The following is a 16563-nucleotide window of genomic DNA, read 5'->3' on the forward strand; positions in this document are numbered from 1 at the left end:
GTTATATGGCACACATTATGCTAGGTGCTTGAGAAATATCTGTGAACATGACAAATATAGGGTCTTTACTCATAGAACTTCATGACTAATGTGAAAAGACATCAAACAAGCCTAACAAATGTTAGGAGAGGTAACCTCAAGATTATATGGGAGCACTTAGCAAAGGCATATAATTTAGCGTCAGAGAGGCACTGAGACCTGAAGAATCTGGTAGAAGCAAGCCAGGAAGAGGTGTAGGAATCCTTCCTCAGTCAGGCCATCTCCAGCTCAGGCAGTACCTTCCTCCCTCTAGGTTTTCTCTGCCAGCATCTTTTCTCTGCCTGACCATACACGTTACTCAGATAGAACTGTAGGCACTAATCAGGAAGCCATTTCAGCATTGTTTTGTCTAAAATGAAACTTTATTTTCTTCTTAGGGGATAAGCCTGGGAGCTTCTCATATCAGTGGGTGACTTTAGGCTGTTTCTTCTTTCCTACTTTTCTGTCTGTGGCAGACAGAGGAGGTTGGCCAGCTAAAGCTTTTTTTCCTTATTACCTTCTGCCACAGAAGCCAGAAAACGAAAATATTTATCCTGCCTTAAATGTTGGAAGAGGCTACTATACCTCTTCCTTGTTGTTTCTTTGCAACTAAACACATCTCTAACTGCTTTATTCATTGCCCTACCTTCCTAGCAACAAAAGCAAGTGACTGAACCATTATACCTTAGGTTTGAAAGAGTGCAGACACTTTCTATATTCTGTTTCAAGTCAGGATATTCCTGGTTGGAAAGCTCTAGGCCTTGCCACAAATTCATGCTGAATCATATTGGTACAGAGTGTTATATTCAGAATTGCAGAACCAGTGGCCTTTTAAGTGTCCTTATTTAAACACTTGGGTCTCTCCAGTCAAAACTTCTTGTTAAAACAGGTAAAAGTATTCAGCAGTGGCTCCTCCCCAAAGTCTAAGCATAATAAAAGTGATACAGATTAATTTAGCAAAATTATAGCTAAGGGGAAAATGGAAAAAGAAAAAATGAGGAAGAAAAAAATCAGGAAAGTATACCAGCTAGTTCCAGGCGGTGTGTGAGATTATACTTCCTTTTGTCAGGTGTAGGTGAGTGGGAAATGCAGCTGCCTAGAGATCGAAAGTTCTTCCATTTGACTTCCTCTTTCCTAATAGACTTTTAGTCTCAGAGAGAGGTGTTTACACAACAGATTTTGCTCTGCAGTATAATTTCAAAAGTATTCTTTACTGGAAAAAATATCTTCCCTCTTATTTGTTAGGATCTTGCCCCTTGAAACACAATCTCAGACTTTGTAAACCAAAACTACATGTTTACTTTATTATAGCATACATTCTCTGAGTCAGAAATTTTGATTTTGTAAGGCTGTTCCTCAAAGAGCCTGCTTAGCAGCCACCTGGACTCAGGACTGTGTGTCATGTATCCCATGCTCAACTAGTTGAATTGGAGAGACTTCAGTGAGCTGCACTTATTGGCCTGGGCAAAGCCTCTCTGTGGGCAGAGAGGAAAGAAGAGCAGAGAAAATCTGGAAATAAGAACAGTCATTTCCCTAAGTGATACCTGAAACACTCCCTTGGCTCCTATCTCTTCCTGCTGGTTACTTGACATGGACCATTACTTGGGCATAAGTCAGCAAAAATCAGTCCAAATAGATAGTGGAAAGGCTTCCTTGATCTCAAGGACTGAGACCCTCTAGGAGAGAAAGGACTTACCATGAGCATGCAAATTGGAAGGAAAAAACTGTTCAGGGATGGAGGAAGCTCTAGGAGTTGGCTGATTGCTTTATCTCTCTCATGGCCAGTATTCTCTATCTCCCTTATGTAATCTCTCTGCCTTTTTCCTATGATGTGTCTGCTGTGTTTTCCCATATTCATCAATAAGACAATTAACTGCTCAGTCCAAATGCCAGAGACAGCTAATCCAAATGGCTTATTGACATTGCCCTTTGAGTAGACATCTCTGCCCAAGGCATCACATTGAGCCATCAACTAGATGATGCACAGACTGCTTCAGGCCAGATTCCCACCTCTGGTCACTCAGTGGGCACTTGTGCAGATACCAGCCCAGTGAGACTTCCCTGACCCTGGAGCTATGAGGTACAGCAGACTAAAAGCAATTGTTAGATAATGCAGTCCCTGGGATTTGTAGTTAGGCTGAGTCCCAGTACCATCACGTACCTCATTTGCTTGACCAATCAGATTCCCTTACCTGTAAACAAAAGATCATAGTGAAACTTATTTCTCAAAGTTGTGGTGAGGCTTAAATGGGGTAAATGCACAGGTGAAAGTGCTTTGTAAATTATTAAATATTATACTAATGATATCGTTATGGAAAAGCAATAACCTCCTGAATTATTTTGACCCAGGGGTGTCTAACCAGATGTCCAGGGGTGGCTACCCAAAAATCATGTTCCTCAGGCTCTCACAAGGCTCTGAGTATGAAGTATGTGTGTATGTGTGTGTGTGTGTGTGTATCGTGTGACAGAATCAGTGAAACACTATCTGTTCAAAGCTTTTCTTCCCCTCTGTGATTGCCCGTCTTCTCTACTAACCTCTCTAAAATTTTTTTGTTTAAAACAAAGTATACAGGAAGTAAGAAAATGAGAGTTGAAAAGAGAAAGAGGTGATGATGAGTAGACCAAAGTAATAAGATATTGTGTGTGAATTCCCAGAACTGAACTGCTCGGGAATTTTGGCTCATAACTAAACTTTAATCCTGCAGCTGCTGGTAAATATCAAGCCCTTTGTATAAAAAGTGGTCCCGACCTCAGGCAGAGCTGTATCTGGGCCCCTGGGAGCCCCTGACTCACAGTAGAAGTAGCCGGAGAGGGTGGGGCACTGGCTTTGTTCTCAAGTTCAACAGCTCCCTCCTTTGATTGAACAGGGGGAAAGATGGAAAAGGGTGGGTGGACTGATGCTGGCCCAAATTTGAACTCAGGGTCCCATTTGAATAGGCTCAGATCACTCATGTTTAGGTTTTCATATAAAAATGAACTAAGTGAAATATGCTGCTGAAGTTAATAATTTATTCATAAAAAACAATTTTCAAAACACATCATAAGTTGGAATGTCTTGGTCCAGCACAGACTTTTCTGAGATGAGACCTGTGCAGAGCCGTGTGTGGTGGGGAGATTAAATAGGAGGCAAGAGAAATAGAAACAAACTTTTGACATGTTCCTTTGAGAAGGATACAGAAAGGCCAAGTAAGGGGTAGATAGGGAAGTGAGAAGTTGATGAATCATTCTTTTCTATATTTGGCTAATTTCCTCAATTGGTATTGGCCGATATGATGGGGGGGGGCGGGTCCTGGCTTCCTTCTTCCAAGGCTTTTCGTTTGTTCTCTGTTAATCAGGACACTGGAAGAATTGTCATGATAATTATAGTGTCTAGACCTGCGAAACTACAGAAGGCAGTAAGAGAATATTTAATTGCAGAGTTGAGAAGACACACGCAGATGACAGAATTCTAAGTCTCTCCTTAGAACAATGTTGTGCTGAGCTGCGTTTCTCGGGTTTGTCTTGACACTGTCTGTTATGTAAAGGGGGATCTTGGGTGTTTTGTCTGAGTTCCTGGGATTACCAAAATTCTCCTTCCTGCTGAAGGTGTCACTAAGTGGTGGAGCACATGCTAGAGGTCCTGAGTTCAATCCCCAGCATCAAACAGAACAACAAAACAAAATAACAACCTCATTGCTTCAGGGAATTCCGAGGATCTGTAGAAAAAGCTGTGCTGCAGGGCTTTGGTCCTCCTTGTTTTGTCCTCAGAGTGCGTCACTGTAAAGGGTGATAGTTTCTTTTCGCTCTGTTTCTTGCCCAAGCTAACAGATATCAACCGATTCTTTTGGAGAGGTGGCAAACATGATTAAGCATGGAAATCTTCCACCTTGCCAAATTGGGTCATCCTATCTCCCCCTTCACAATTCAATTACATAGTTTTCCAGCTGGCTGGTGGGAGAATTGAGCAGAGTGCTTTCCTAGTCAATATGTAATGAATCCTTGCCTATTGGTATCCGGTCAAAAAGAAATCCCTGCTAATCACCAGTTCCCCAATTGGAGAAGACAAAATGATTGATATTCATAATGATACTTATAAGATGCCAACCCATTCCTAATTATCTTTCATTTTTCCCAAATATAAGAATCACTATTGTTTCTGTGTATCACATGGCATGTAAAACTATCATTTGTAAAAATTCAGCATTGAAAATGGTAACATGGAAAAAAAAAATCCCTCACTTGCTAGTTAACCTCCTAGCTGCTTTATCAAGTAGTATAAATCCCTTGTAAAATTTCATGCATGTAAATAAATACACATATGTATATATGATGTAGAACATATTTATGTAAATGAGATCATACTATACATACTGTTAAATTATGTGCCTTTTTCTCCATTTGTCATAAACATCTGTACCTGGGCCGAGGATGTAGCTCAGCAGCACAGCACCTGCTTGGCAAGCGCGAGGCCCTGAGTTCAATTCCCTGTACCAAAAAAAAAAGAAAGTCATAAACATCTGTACCCAACACATAGTATTACCTCAACCTTTTGTCTATAGTATAGACTCATCATAATTGACTTTACTAAACATCTATTAATTAATATTAGGTTACTTGTCATTTTTTTGCTATTATATAAAATCAATTTGCTGGGCCAGGGATTTAGCCCAGTGGTTCATTCCACTGCCTGGCTTGCAAGCACAAGAACCCAGGTTTGATCCCTAGTACCACCAAAAAAGAAAAAAAAAATCAATTTGCCAATGATATTTAGCAGTTCTCTGACTTTTAAAAAAGATAATTTTTATTTTTTTAAAAATTAACTTTATTGAAGCATAGTTTATGTATAATGAAGCAAATAAAAGTATAGTTTGATGAGTTTTGACAAATGTCTTCACCTATGTAACTTGCATCACAATTGAGCTATAGAAATTATCTGTCACATCAAAAAGTCTCCTATGTCACTTTGCTGCTAATATCCATCCCTATCCCTGGCCTGGGGTAAATATTGTTCCTTGTAATTATAGACTATTAACATTTTTTAGAATTTCACATACGGGGAATTATGTAGTATGTATTTTTTAGTTTGTCTGCTTTCACTTAGTAATGTTTTTAGGATTCACCCATGCAGTTGTCTTCAACAGTAGTTCATTTTTTTTTTTTTTTAGTACCAGGGATCAAACTCAGGACCTTGCGCTTGCAAGGCCGGTGCAGTGCAACTGAGCTAAATCCCCAGCCCATTAGTGGTTCATTTTAAAAAGTGCTTAATAGTGCTCCATTGTATGGCTGTACCACAATTTATCCTTTCATTTTTTGATGGATATGGATAATATCCAACTTTTGATTATGAACAAAGTTACTATGAACTTTTTGTGAATTCTTTATGTAGACGTTTTAATTTCTCTTGCATATGAAATTCATAAGAAATTGCCAAACTGTTTTGCAAAATAGTTGTGCTGTTTTACGTTTCTACCATTAGCATTAGAGTTCCAGTTAATTTATATGTCTAATTTTAGTTATTCTACTGGATACATAGTAATGCATCATAATGGTTTTACTTTGCATCTCCATGTTTCACAAGCTTTTGTCCATTAATATATTTTATTATGTATATATTCAACTATGCTGCCCTTTTAAAAACTAAGTTGTTGTTACCCTATTACTGAGGTATAGAATTTTTTATGATTTATTATTTTTTAAATTCCTTTTAATTTTTTCAGTACATTTTTTTGGGTGTGTGTTTTTTATTGTTGTTTTTGGGTGCCGGGGATCAAACTCAGGACCTTGTGCTTGGGAGGCAGGCGCAGTGCCACTGGGCAAAATCCCTGGCCCTTCAATACATGTTTGTAGTGCATAATGATTACATTCATCATGGGGAGTTGGTAAGATCTTTATTTTGATCTTTAATTTATTTTTACTTTAAGTATAATTTATTTATACTTTAAGTTTCTCATATAAAAGAAGCCATGTGATATTTAAGCTTGTGTGCAAGCTAAATGGTGCCTCTGATGTAAGGGGCATCTGATTTATTTCACTTGACATAATGATCTTAAATTGCATCCATTTTCCTACAAATGGCACAAGTTTATCTTTCTTTATGGTAGAGTAGTATTCCATTCTGTAGAAATACAACATTTTCTTTATCCATTCATCTGTGGATATGGCCACTTTCCAGATTTAGCTATTATGAGCTGTGCTGCTATAAACATGAGTATGCATGTGTCACTGAAATATAATGTCTTTAACTCTTTTGGGAAGAGTTCTTTATATTTTAGATGCAAGTCATTTGTTAGGAGTATGCATCACACATATTTTCTTCCAATATATGGTTGGGCTTTTTTGTTTTGTTTTTGATTTTTCAGACAGGGTCTTGCTGTGTAATTCAGGCTGTCCTTGAAGTCATTATTCAGCCCAGGGTGGCCTTGAACTCACAACAATCTTCTTGTCTCAGCCTCCCAGAATGCTGGGGTCACAGATCAGTGCCACCCTTTTTATTTTTTTCCAAATAGGTAAAGTTTTTAATTTTAATAAACTCCATGATTATTTTTGGAGAGAGAGAGAAAGAGAGAGAGAGAGAGGGATTAAATAGTGGTCAGTCTAGTTTTAGTGATGAATGCATATAAAATTTTAATTTTATGAAAATTGTCAAGTATATATGAATTAGATTATTGAATTAGTCAAAAGACACTCTTTATTGTCTTGGATAACAGACTTTGCTGTATTTATGTGTCTTCATGCAATGACTGAAATTTAAATGCCATCTTAAATCTTTTAAAATGTGACTTAATTGGGAAATGTAGAGGAAAAGGAATATATTCAGGACATATTTTCCACATAGCATTCAGAGAAATGGTTGCAATACACGAGAGCCATGGGTTTTGTAGGTTAAATAAGTTTTTGTTGGTAGGCTCTTTGGTTTTATCCTCTAGAGTTTCCTTGTAGAGCTGCCCTAGGGGAATAATGAATAGTTATAGAAGCCATTGTGGGATATAGAAAAGGACTCTTCTTCTTTTTTTTTTTTTTTTTGGTACCAGGGATCAAACTCGGGATCTTGCACTTGCGAGGCAGGCAGTGGAACCACTGAGCTAAATCCCCAGTCCTGAAAAGGACTTTTTACTATATATATATATATATATATATATATATATATATATATATCTCCAATCTACAAAAGTCTGTTCCGAGTGAAAATACAGTTCTTTGTTTTGTCACAGTACTGGGGGTCAAGTTCAGGGACAATCTATCACTGACCTATATCCCTACCCCTTTTTAAATTTTATTTTGAGACAGAAAAGGGTCTTGCTAAATTGGATAGTCTGGCCTTACACTTTCAATCCTCCTGCCTCAGCCTCTGGAGCAGCTAGCATTACAGGTGTGCACCACCATACCTTCTGCACAGTTCTTTCAGAAACAACACACTCACTTGTGCATGCACATACACATGCACACATATTAGACCCCTTGTAACACTGATAATGAGACTCCTAAAAGGAGAAAGGAAAAGTGGATTGTCAAAAGCCAGAATAATGATGATGATAAGAATGTTTATTAAGTGCTTACTATTTATCAGACAATGTGCTAAATGGATTATTTCATTGAATCCTTACAGTCATGAGCTGTGGGACACCATTGCTACTTCTCTTTATAAATACATAAACTACCTCAGAGTGAAACTTGTTGAAATTTACTCCAGCAGAGCTAGGACCCAAATGCTGGATGATTATGTACTTCAGCTCCCACCTACTCCTCATCCACTTTGTCAGTTTTCTTTGGTGGCTATGAGATGCATTAAATTTGGACAACAAATATAATGCTGTCACATTATACAACATTATATTATTATATATTGATACGATTAATTTATTATAAATTATATTTTATATTAATATAATTATTTTATTGTTTTAATATATAATTATATTATATAATGAAATAACAGTGATGTAACAAAATTGTTGCACACTAAGTTCATTTGTTACCTGATCTATATTCTGCTTTCCCAACTTGACCATCATATTTTTCTAACACCAAGCTTTCATGCTATTAATAGTTCTATAATAGCCAGCTATTTCTTCTTAACCACATATTCTTTAAATAGCTTTTCTTTGGATGTTTTATCATTCTTATTTAGATATTCATTGGTTTTGAGGGCAAACTATTTGAGATTTTCTTCACACTTTTTTATTAGTGCATATTGGTTATCCAGATTAATGAGTTTCACTTTGGCAGTTTCACACATGCATATAAAATATTCTGATTACTTTTTTTTTTTTTTTTTTTGGTACCAGGGATTGAACTTGGGACCTTGTGCTTGCGAGGCAGGTACCAGAACCACTGAGCTAAATCCCCGGCCCAATATTCTGATTACTTTTGCTCCCCCCCATTTTGTATTTTTCTTTTGGGGAGTAAGTTCTGGGATTGAAGCTAAGGTCTTGTGCGTGCTGAGCATGCTCTCTACCACTGGACTACACTCCCAGCCCCATTTGGAGATTTTTGAACATTTCATTTGAGCAACAAGAGAGATTTTTTTCGGGCTGGGGATTTAGCTCAGTGGTTCCACCGCCTGCGTCGAAAGCGCAAAGTCCCAAAGAGAGAGAGAGAGAGAGAGAGAGAGAGAGAGATTTTCATTAGAAGATCCTAGTATCAAATAATTAACTCAAAGTACAGTTTATAAGATTGTAGAGGATGGAGAGAAGTTGCTAAGGGAGATGAGGGTTGTCTCTCATATATAAAAAATTTTGCTGAGTTACAGTTGTCCTCATTTGCAGATAAATTAGCAACTCAGAAGTGTGCAGAGGTGAGCTCTCATGCATCACAGAGCTGGGACATATTTTCAATATGTGATTCAGAGAGATGGTTGCAATTCACGAGTGCCATGGGTTTTATAGGTTAAAAAGGTCTTTGTTGGTAGGTTCTTTGGTTTTATCCTCTAGTGGTTCCTTGTAGAGCTGCCCTAGGGGAACAATGAGTAGTTGTAGAGGCCAATGTGAGACATGGAAAAGGACTTCTTACTCAGTACTTTGAGTTTTAAAAATTAAATTAATCTAGGCATGGCAGAACACATCTGTAATCCCAGTCCAACTATTACTTTCTCTTTAAAAACTAGATATAATCCAGAGTAAGACTCTGTGCTGCATCTGCATCATCGTCATCATCATCATCATCATCATCATCATCATCATCATCATCATGATGTGTTGAGTTAGAGTTTCACTGTGTTGCCTAGGCTGCCTTTGAACTCCTAGGCTATAGCTATCCTCCTGCTCAGCCTCCTGAGTAGCTGGAATTACAGGTGGGTACCTCCATAGTCTAAATGAGATCTGAGCTACTGATACACTTGCTTGAAGCACCTTTGATGAAACTACAGAAGGTGAAGTAAGCCTTTATTTGTAGAGAGAAGAAACCTGTAAGCAAATGCCTCTCCTCAAACCTCCACTGAGATAAGAGCAGGCAGTGCAGAAACAACAACAATAGTGTATGTTGGGGAGAAGTAGAAACCAACAGACTGGAGATTTCAATAAATTTCTAGAAAAAAGCAAAAAGGGAAATTAATGGTTAAAACAGTCAGAAAGGAGTCTAATATTCTCATGCCTTAGGCATGTAACAAATTTTCTGTGTTCTTTTTCCTGGTAAGATAAAACCAGCAGAAAATGCCTCAGGCTAGAATGCACAAGATAAAATGACAATTAAAAACTTGAGAGAAAAAAATTCTGAGCAATAAACCATACATGAACAAATCCCAAGCAGACATGAATACGAGCAACTGATGGGCTATACTCTCTCTCGGAAGTATATAGGTTTTTAATTTTTAAAGCCTACTGTGTTAGTTACTTTTCTCTCATTGCTGAGAAAAAATACCAGACACCCAAAGTTAAAGGGGAAGGGGTTTATTTGGCTTACAGTTGGTAGAGGTTTCAGTTCATAATCGGCCAACTCCAAGGCAGAGACAACAAATACACATGGCAGAGCAGAAACAACATGGCACACACCAGGCAGCAAAGGTAACAAGAGAAGTTAATAGCTCCTCCCTGGCCCTTTTATCTTATTCAGACTACTTAGGGCGGGAAGCACTCACACCCTTAATCCTAGTGCCCTTGAGCCTAACATTGGATCATGAATCAATTCCAGCTTCACACACTCTAGAGTAAGCCTATAACCACATGAGGGTTTGGGGGGACATCTAGACCCAAACCATAACACCAACCTATAAAGTAGGGAATTTTTAAAATGATTGCAGAAGACAATGTAAATATCAACAATTTTGTTAGCGGCAGAGTGTAGCTGACAGGAAATCTATAGGTACTGTATTAAAAAGAAATAAAGCCGGGGTGGTGGTGCATACTTGTAATCCCAGTACTTGGGAGGCTGAGGCAGGAGGATCACTACAAGTTCAAGGGCAGCTTGGGCTATATTAGTGAATTCAAGGCTAGCCTGAACTATATAGCGAGACCGAGTCTCAAAAAAAAAAAAAAAGGAATGAAAATAAATTTTAGTACTTATTTAAAAAAATATGTTTAGCTCCAATAGAGGAAATAAAATGCAATTATTGCTATTAAAGATTGGGAGGAGGAAGGTAGTCTATGATATATGCTTATTTTCATATGGTGAAATCAATTGCTATTGACTAAGTTGCTAAACCAAGAAGAGAGACAGAGTGCAGTGGAAGTAAACCCCAGGTGGTCTTATACCTGATGAAATAGGGTTTTCCTGACCCAGTTGGAGCGGCATAGGTGGGAGAAAAGGCTGCTGCTTTTCATTGGAGGTTCTTTTCTACTATGTGATTTATTACCTAGCACACAGAATCTTGTGTTAAAACTCTGGAGGCTGAGGCAGGAAAATGTCTTGAGCCTGTGAATTGGAAACTGGCCTGGGCAACATAACAAGATCCTCATCTCAAACCAAAAACCAAACATACAACAAAACACCCAAAAGATGATGTGTAGGGTGTTCCAGGCTTCCTATGGGGCCACCTACTATGACCTTCTTCTGTGTAATACCTACCTTCCATTCCACACGAAGCAGCCAATTGCCTAAACTTTGTCCATACAAAAACCACAGTACTGGGCCTGGGATTTAGCTTAGTGGCAACGTGACTGCCTTGCAAGAGCAAGGTCCTGAGTTTGATCCCTGGTACCAAAAAAACCCAAAACAAAACACCACATTGTGGTGTTTTGTTGAGGTAGGAGCCTCACTTCTGAGACAGTGCAAAGGGTCATCTTAGTAGGTTTTTGATTTATTGAAAAGTCATTTAAAAATAATTGCTTTTATTTCTCTCAGTTTAAAGATTAGGAAGATTTTAGTTACAAAAGAGAAATTGTCCAAAAGATGCATCAAATTTTCTCTGGTTGAGAAGTATTGGCAATCAGGGGAAGACCTCTGTGTGCTTCATGTGTGTAGCATTTATACCTGATGTTTCAAGTTTAAAAGCACTGTAGTGTCATTAGCTAATTATCTTCCAAGGCTTGCAGAGTAGTTTAGAAGCACTCTTGGAGCCAGGCCAGCTTTTAGAGCTGTGAGACGTACACATGTCCATACCAGCCCTGACTCAGTGCAGTTGTTACGCCTTTTTCCAACATAGATCAGTCAGTTCATGTGTGGTTATTCAATCTCTAAAGTTCTTTTTTCCAGACCTTACATTTACTTAAGTGCAAGTTACTGAAACATGAAACAACTTATTTCAAATAGCATCTTTCCTGTAAATGTCTTGAAAAGAACTAAACATTGGTGACAGTTTTAGGTTTATCATCAAATTAGAATCCCTGAAGTGAGGCTTGAGAATTGACACTTAATAAAGGTGTCCTAAATGATTCCAGAGCTACTGTCCTAAGTGGCCCATAGCACTCACCCCCTTTCACCTCTACCATTAACTATATCTCCAGAAAAGGAAATAAAGTATTTGACTAAAGAAAACTTTTTATAAACACTCTTTGTTAATAAGTATTGCATCTTATTTTATGTGAAATACTTGTTTGCTATTATCAAAGTGCTCATGAAATTTGGAGAAGGTACAAGAATAAATATGCATGCATATGCATATCAATGTTGTTACAAAAAGAATCACTTCATCCTTTGGAATATTTTTTCTATTTGATTTTTGTGCTTTACCATTCAAAAAATTTATTAACATAGCAGTTATCAGATTTCATATGCAATTTTGTATCTTGCTTTTCCAATTTACCATTCTAAGAAGCATTTTTCATTGTTTCATGGTTTCAAAGTCATCTGTAAAACTGCAACCTATCTGGGTGTAGTGGTGCTTGCCTGTAAAACAAGCTACTTGGGAGGCTGAGGCAAGAAGATTACAAATTCAAGGCCACCCTAGGTAATTTAGCAAAACGCTGTTTCAAAAACTAAAAAGGGGTGAAGATGTGGCTTTGTGGCAGAGTATCCCTAGGCTCCATCCTCATCATACTGCAACGAATAAACACCAACCAACCGGCAACAACAACAAAAACCCACTAATGAAATGAGGAAAACAGGGCTGGGGATTTAGCTCAGTGGTTTCGCTGCCTGCTGCGCAAGAGCAAGGACCCGAATTCGATCCCCGGTACCAAAAAAAAGAAAAAAAAAAAAGAAATGAGGAAAACAAGGAATATCTATATTTATGACTATACCAAAACAGATATGCACATATACAGGAGGCATAGACCAGCAGGCTATTCTCTCCTGGGTGTCCATTTTAGAATCTACATACTAGTAAGAACCAGAACTGGTGCTCAAATTCTGTAGTCAAATCTTGACTACATTTTGGTGTGTGGTGCCCTCTACTGGTTATCCTAGGATTGTGCCTGTTTCAGTTTGTAAGTGGCACGTTGGGGGCAGGGGGTAGTGCGGGGGAGCTCTCACTCTACCAGGGGTTTAGATTGCATACAATCGTGTTTAAATGATGTTGTGTCTGTATTTTTATTTCTAGATGTTGCTTTAACGCATAATAGAACCCATATGAATACAAGAGCTGGCTGTGGGTTTGTTTCTTTTTTATTCATTCCACAAACATTTTAAACAGTCTACCATGTGTCATATGTGGTGCCAGAAGGCTGGAGACACAAAGAAGAGATCTCCAATTCTGAGGGGGCTCACTATCTAGTGGGAGAGACTCAGCCAGGTGGGGTGACCTACTTGACAAGATTGGTGTATGCCAGCAGAAGAACTCGACTCCTTGTAGACTTTATTATGGCAGTCAGCAGGATGGACAGATGTCACAGCCAGCTTGTTCTCATTTACTTGGCAAGTTAAATTTTATGGTGGGCTGTAACACACTAGTAAGATAAAACAAATGGCTATAATTCAGAGTTTTAACTGAACTATTATAAGAAAATAACGCTCTTGTTTTGCAGAAAATTATACTTTAACATATAGGCCAGGAAGGAAGGTGACTGGTATATTTTGAATGCATCTTTGAATTTGGAACTTTTGATTTCTTAGAAAGGAAATTCATACAAACCAATCAGCTTTTCTAATCTGAGGAAGATCTGGAGCACATGACAAAGCATTCATGATCATGTGCTTCTCTCTGATCACATTATACTGAGTTATATGAATTCACCTATAGATTAGTAAAGTCTTTTTTTTTTTAACCTGAAGACCTGGATGGTGATGTTGGGTCTAAAAGGTTGGTTCCATACATCAGTAGATCCAAGCGTGATTTTATAATATACACCATAAATATGGAGCAAGCAATTGCTGCTTGTATAGCATTGGGCAAATAACTTTAATTCTCTCTAGTAATCCTCATTTAGAAAAGGGCACAACTCATCCTGTTGTAAAGATCAGAGATAACGCATATAAAGTGTCCCCAAAAATTCCTGGCACACAATAGCTCCTCAGTACACCTCAGTAAGTACCTCAAAAGACAGGGAGGCAAGCCTGGGCTCTGGAGCCAGGCCAACTCTATCCTTTATTAGCTGTGTGATTTTGGGCAAGTACTTTACTCTCTCACTTTCCTCACCTAATAAACTGAGGGATGATCACAGTACCTACATCATAGGATTGTTAGGTGGATAAAATGAGTCATTACATGTAATGTGCTTTTGAACACTTATTAAGATATTGGGTTTAATAAAGATGAGTTATTATTTTATTTCTATTCCTTTCAACTTCCAGAGACTCCTGCATGTTTTTGAAGTTCTATATTATATCCAGGGAAAGATATCTTGCCATGTGTATAAAACACATCCCATTAATGCTGTCATACCAGCTGTTTTCAGTTTTCCATGGTTCTGGCTCTGTAACAAAGTCCTTAGAGCCCTTGAGTAGTAATTACTTTGTTTGGCTACTTTGTTATAAGTAGTAATTCCTAGTTCTTGACTTCCTTCCCTAAGTGTTTGTGGATTCCCTAAAGAATATGGAGAGAAAGAATTATTTAGAGGCAAAATAGAAAAGCATTGGGAAATCAGGACTCAACACTACTGTCTGTTACTCTCCAAAATAATTGTATGGTATGGTGGTTTTGTACAAATGAATTTCTGGGCAACTAATTTCAGCCCAAGTCTTTTTGCACGTGTGTGTGTGTGTGTGTGTGTGTGTAGTGATATGGCTAGTGCTCCTTCCCCTCAACATACATAGTGACCAATGTACAGGCCGTCTAAAGAGGATGAACAAGGATCTTCACACCTAAGGCATATGAACAAGGAATTGGGCAAGGATACAACCAACTTACTCACTAATTGTAACAGAAATGCAACTGTAAAATTGTTAGTAAGTTTATATAGAGTGAAGAAAATTCTGTTCAAGAATTTAAGGATCATGATTTGATATAGAGAAATGTGAATTTCACATAAATGATATGTGAAAAATGAATTAATCTAATAAAAGAATTCAACAAAGTTGCAGGGTATAATATATACTAAAAGAATCACATATTTTTGTACACTAGCAATGAATAACCTAAACATGACATTAATAATAACATCAAAAAGAATAAAATACTTAAAATGCATTTAACCAGAGAAGTGCAAGACTCATACACTGAAAATTACAAAACATTACTGAAAGAAATTGAAGAAGACCTTCATAAATCCAAAGATATCCCATATTCATGGATTGGCACACTCAAGGCTGTGAAGTTGTTAATATTTCCCAAAGCTATCTACAGATTATATGTAATCCCTATCAATAACTCAACAGCCGATACTAAAATTCATACAGTATTTCAAGGGAGCCCAAATACCCAAAACAATCTCAAAAAAGAATAAAGTTGGAAGAGTCACAATTCCCCTTTTCAAAACAGGGTTTGCATTTGAAGTAATAAAAATATTTCAGAGCTAGATAAATTGATGGTTATATAACCCTGAATCAGTACTAAAGGCCACCGAGTTGCACATTTGAAAATGGTTTGTTTTACATTGTGAGATTTTTTTTAACCTCAATAAAAACGTATCAAGTTATTTGTGAGCTTAAAATGAAAAGGTTCATGAATATGCCACTGAATATTATAGGAATTGCTGGAACTTTTTTCTAAATATATCTTAGAGTTTGAAAAACGAGCACAAAAAAAAAGGATTTAAGGAATGGCTTTTAAAAAGATGTAACATTTAAAGCCAGGCCCGGTAGCACATACCTATAATTCCAGCATTCTAGAAGGCTGACACAGGGGGATTGCAAATTCAAACCCCAGCTCATGCAACTTAACTATTTAGCAAGACTTTATCTCAGAATAAGGAATGAATAACTGGGGATGAAGGTCAGTGTAAAGGGCCTGGCTTCAAGCTCTAGTATCACAAAAAGAAAAAAAGAGGAAACATTTATAGTGGACTGAAAGAGAAGAGCGGAAACAGTATGACATGAGAAAAGGAATTCAAAGGTGCAAATACACAGTTTGTTCAGGGAACAGAAGATGGTGTTGCAATGTTGGAACATAAAATACTTAGCAAAGGATTAGAAGTTGGAGACAAGGGTCTCTAGGTCCTTTCATCCAGCCCTTCTCAAGCTCACTGGTAGGGCTTCTCTGACACCTTCCTCGGGAATAGGTCCTAGTCATAACTTCTCATTTCTTCCTTATCTCTGCACATAAAAATCCTATATTTTAAAATTAACTTTGATGGTGTGGAATTTATTAACTTGTCACCTGCTGTAACAGTTTGTGTGTGTGTGTGTGTGTGTGTGTGTGTGTGTTGCTGAGGATTGAACCCAGTCCCTTGTGTGTGCTAGCCAAGCACACTACCACTTTCACTCACCTTGCCCCTGCCCTGAATCTAACCAGGCTACCTGGTCTGTTCCCACTTGCTAGGTTCAGATTTTTACCCTAAGGGCCCAAGCCTTTGTGCAAAGTTGTATGCCATTTCATCTTCCACGTATTTTACAGCAGACATGAGCTAGAAATACGGCTCAGTGGTAGTGTGCTCAAATCCCCAGTACCAGAAAAAAGGTGTTTGGAGCTCAATCAATATTTGTTGAGTAAGTAAATTAGGGCCTAGCCTGATGGCCTCGGGCATTTGAGGGTTTCTCTTGCTTATGTTCATCTGCCTGTGTAACAGCAGTTCCTATGTGGAAAAGAGAAAGGGAGAGGGGAAGGGATGTTTGTATCCTGGCTCTCCGTGTGTGTGCTGAAGCCAGATTTTTTCTGGAGTT

The 16563-nt window shown here is 38.0% G+C and overlaps 1 protein-coding gene and 1 long non-coding RNA gene across 3 annotated transcripts in view; one reads left to right on the forward strand and one right to left on the reverse strand.

Annotated features, from left to right (window-relative positions):
- The window catches only part of Znf326 (zinc finger protein 326), a 204810-nt gene that overhangs the window by 139318 nt on the left and 48929 nt on the right, over window positions 1-16563 (forward strand). The gene's annotated exons all lie outside the window — the stretch shown is intronic.
- LOC147827649 (uncharacterized) overlaps window positions 1-16563 on the reverse strand; it is a 35572-nt gene that overhangs the window by 16364 nt on the left and 2645 nt on the right. The window contains exons 2-4 of one of the 2 annotated variants that reach the window (XR_015451969.1): window positions 4369-4482; window positions 3687-3774; window positions 2180-2210 (exon numbers count right to left, since the gene is read on the reverse strand). This is a non-coding gene — a long non-coding RNA (uncharacterized LOC147827649). The remainder of the gene's footprint in view (window positions 1-2179; window positions 2211-3686; window positions 3775-4368; window positions 4483-16563) is intronic. The other variant, XR_015451970.1, reaches the window with a different exon arrangement.

The sequence above is a fragment of the Heterocephalus glaber genome, unplaced genomic scaffold (assembly GCF_053883595.1).
Source record: "Heterocephalus glaber isolate CG9 unplaced genomic scaffold, H.glaber_assembly_v1.0 deba00001442, whole genome shotgun sequence".
Lineage (NCBI taxonomy): Eukaryota > Metazoa > Chordata > Mammalia > Rodentia > Bathyergidae > Heterocephalus > Heterocephalus glaber.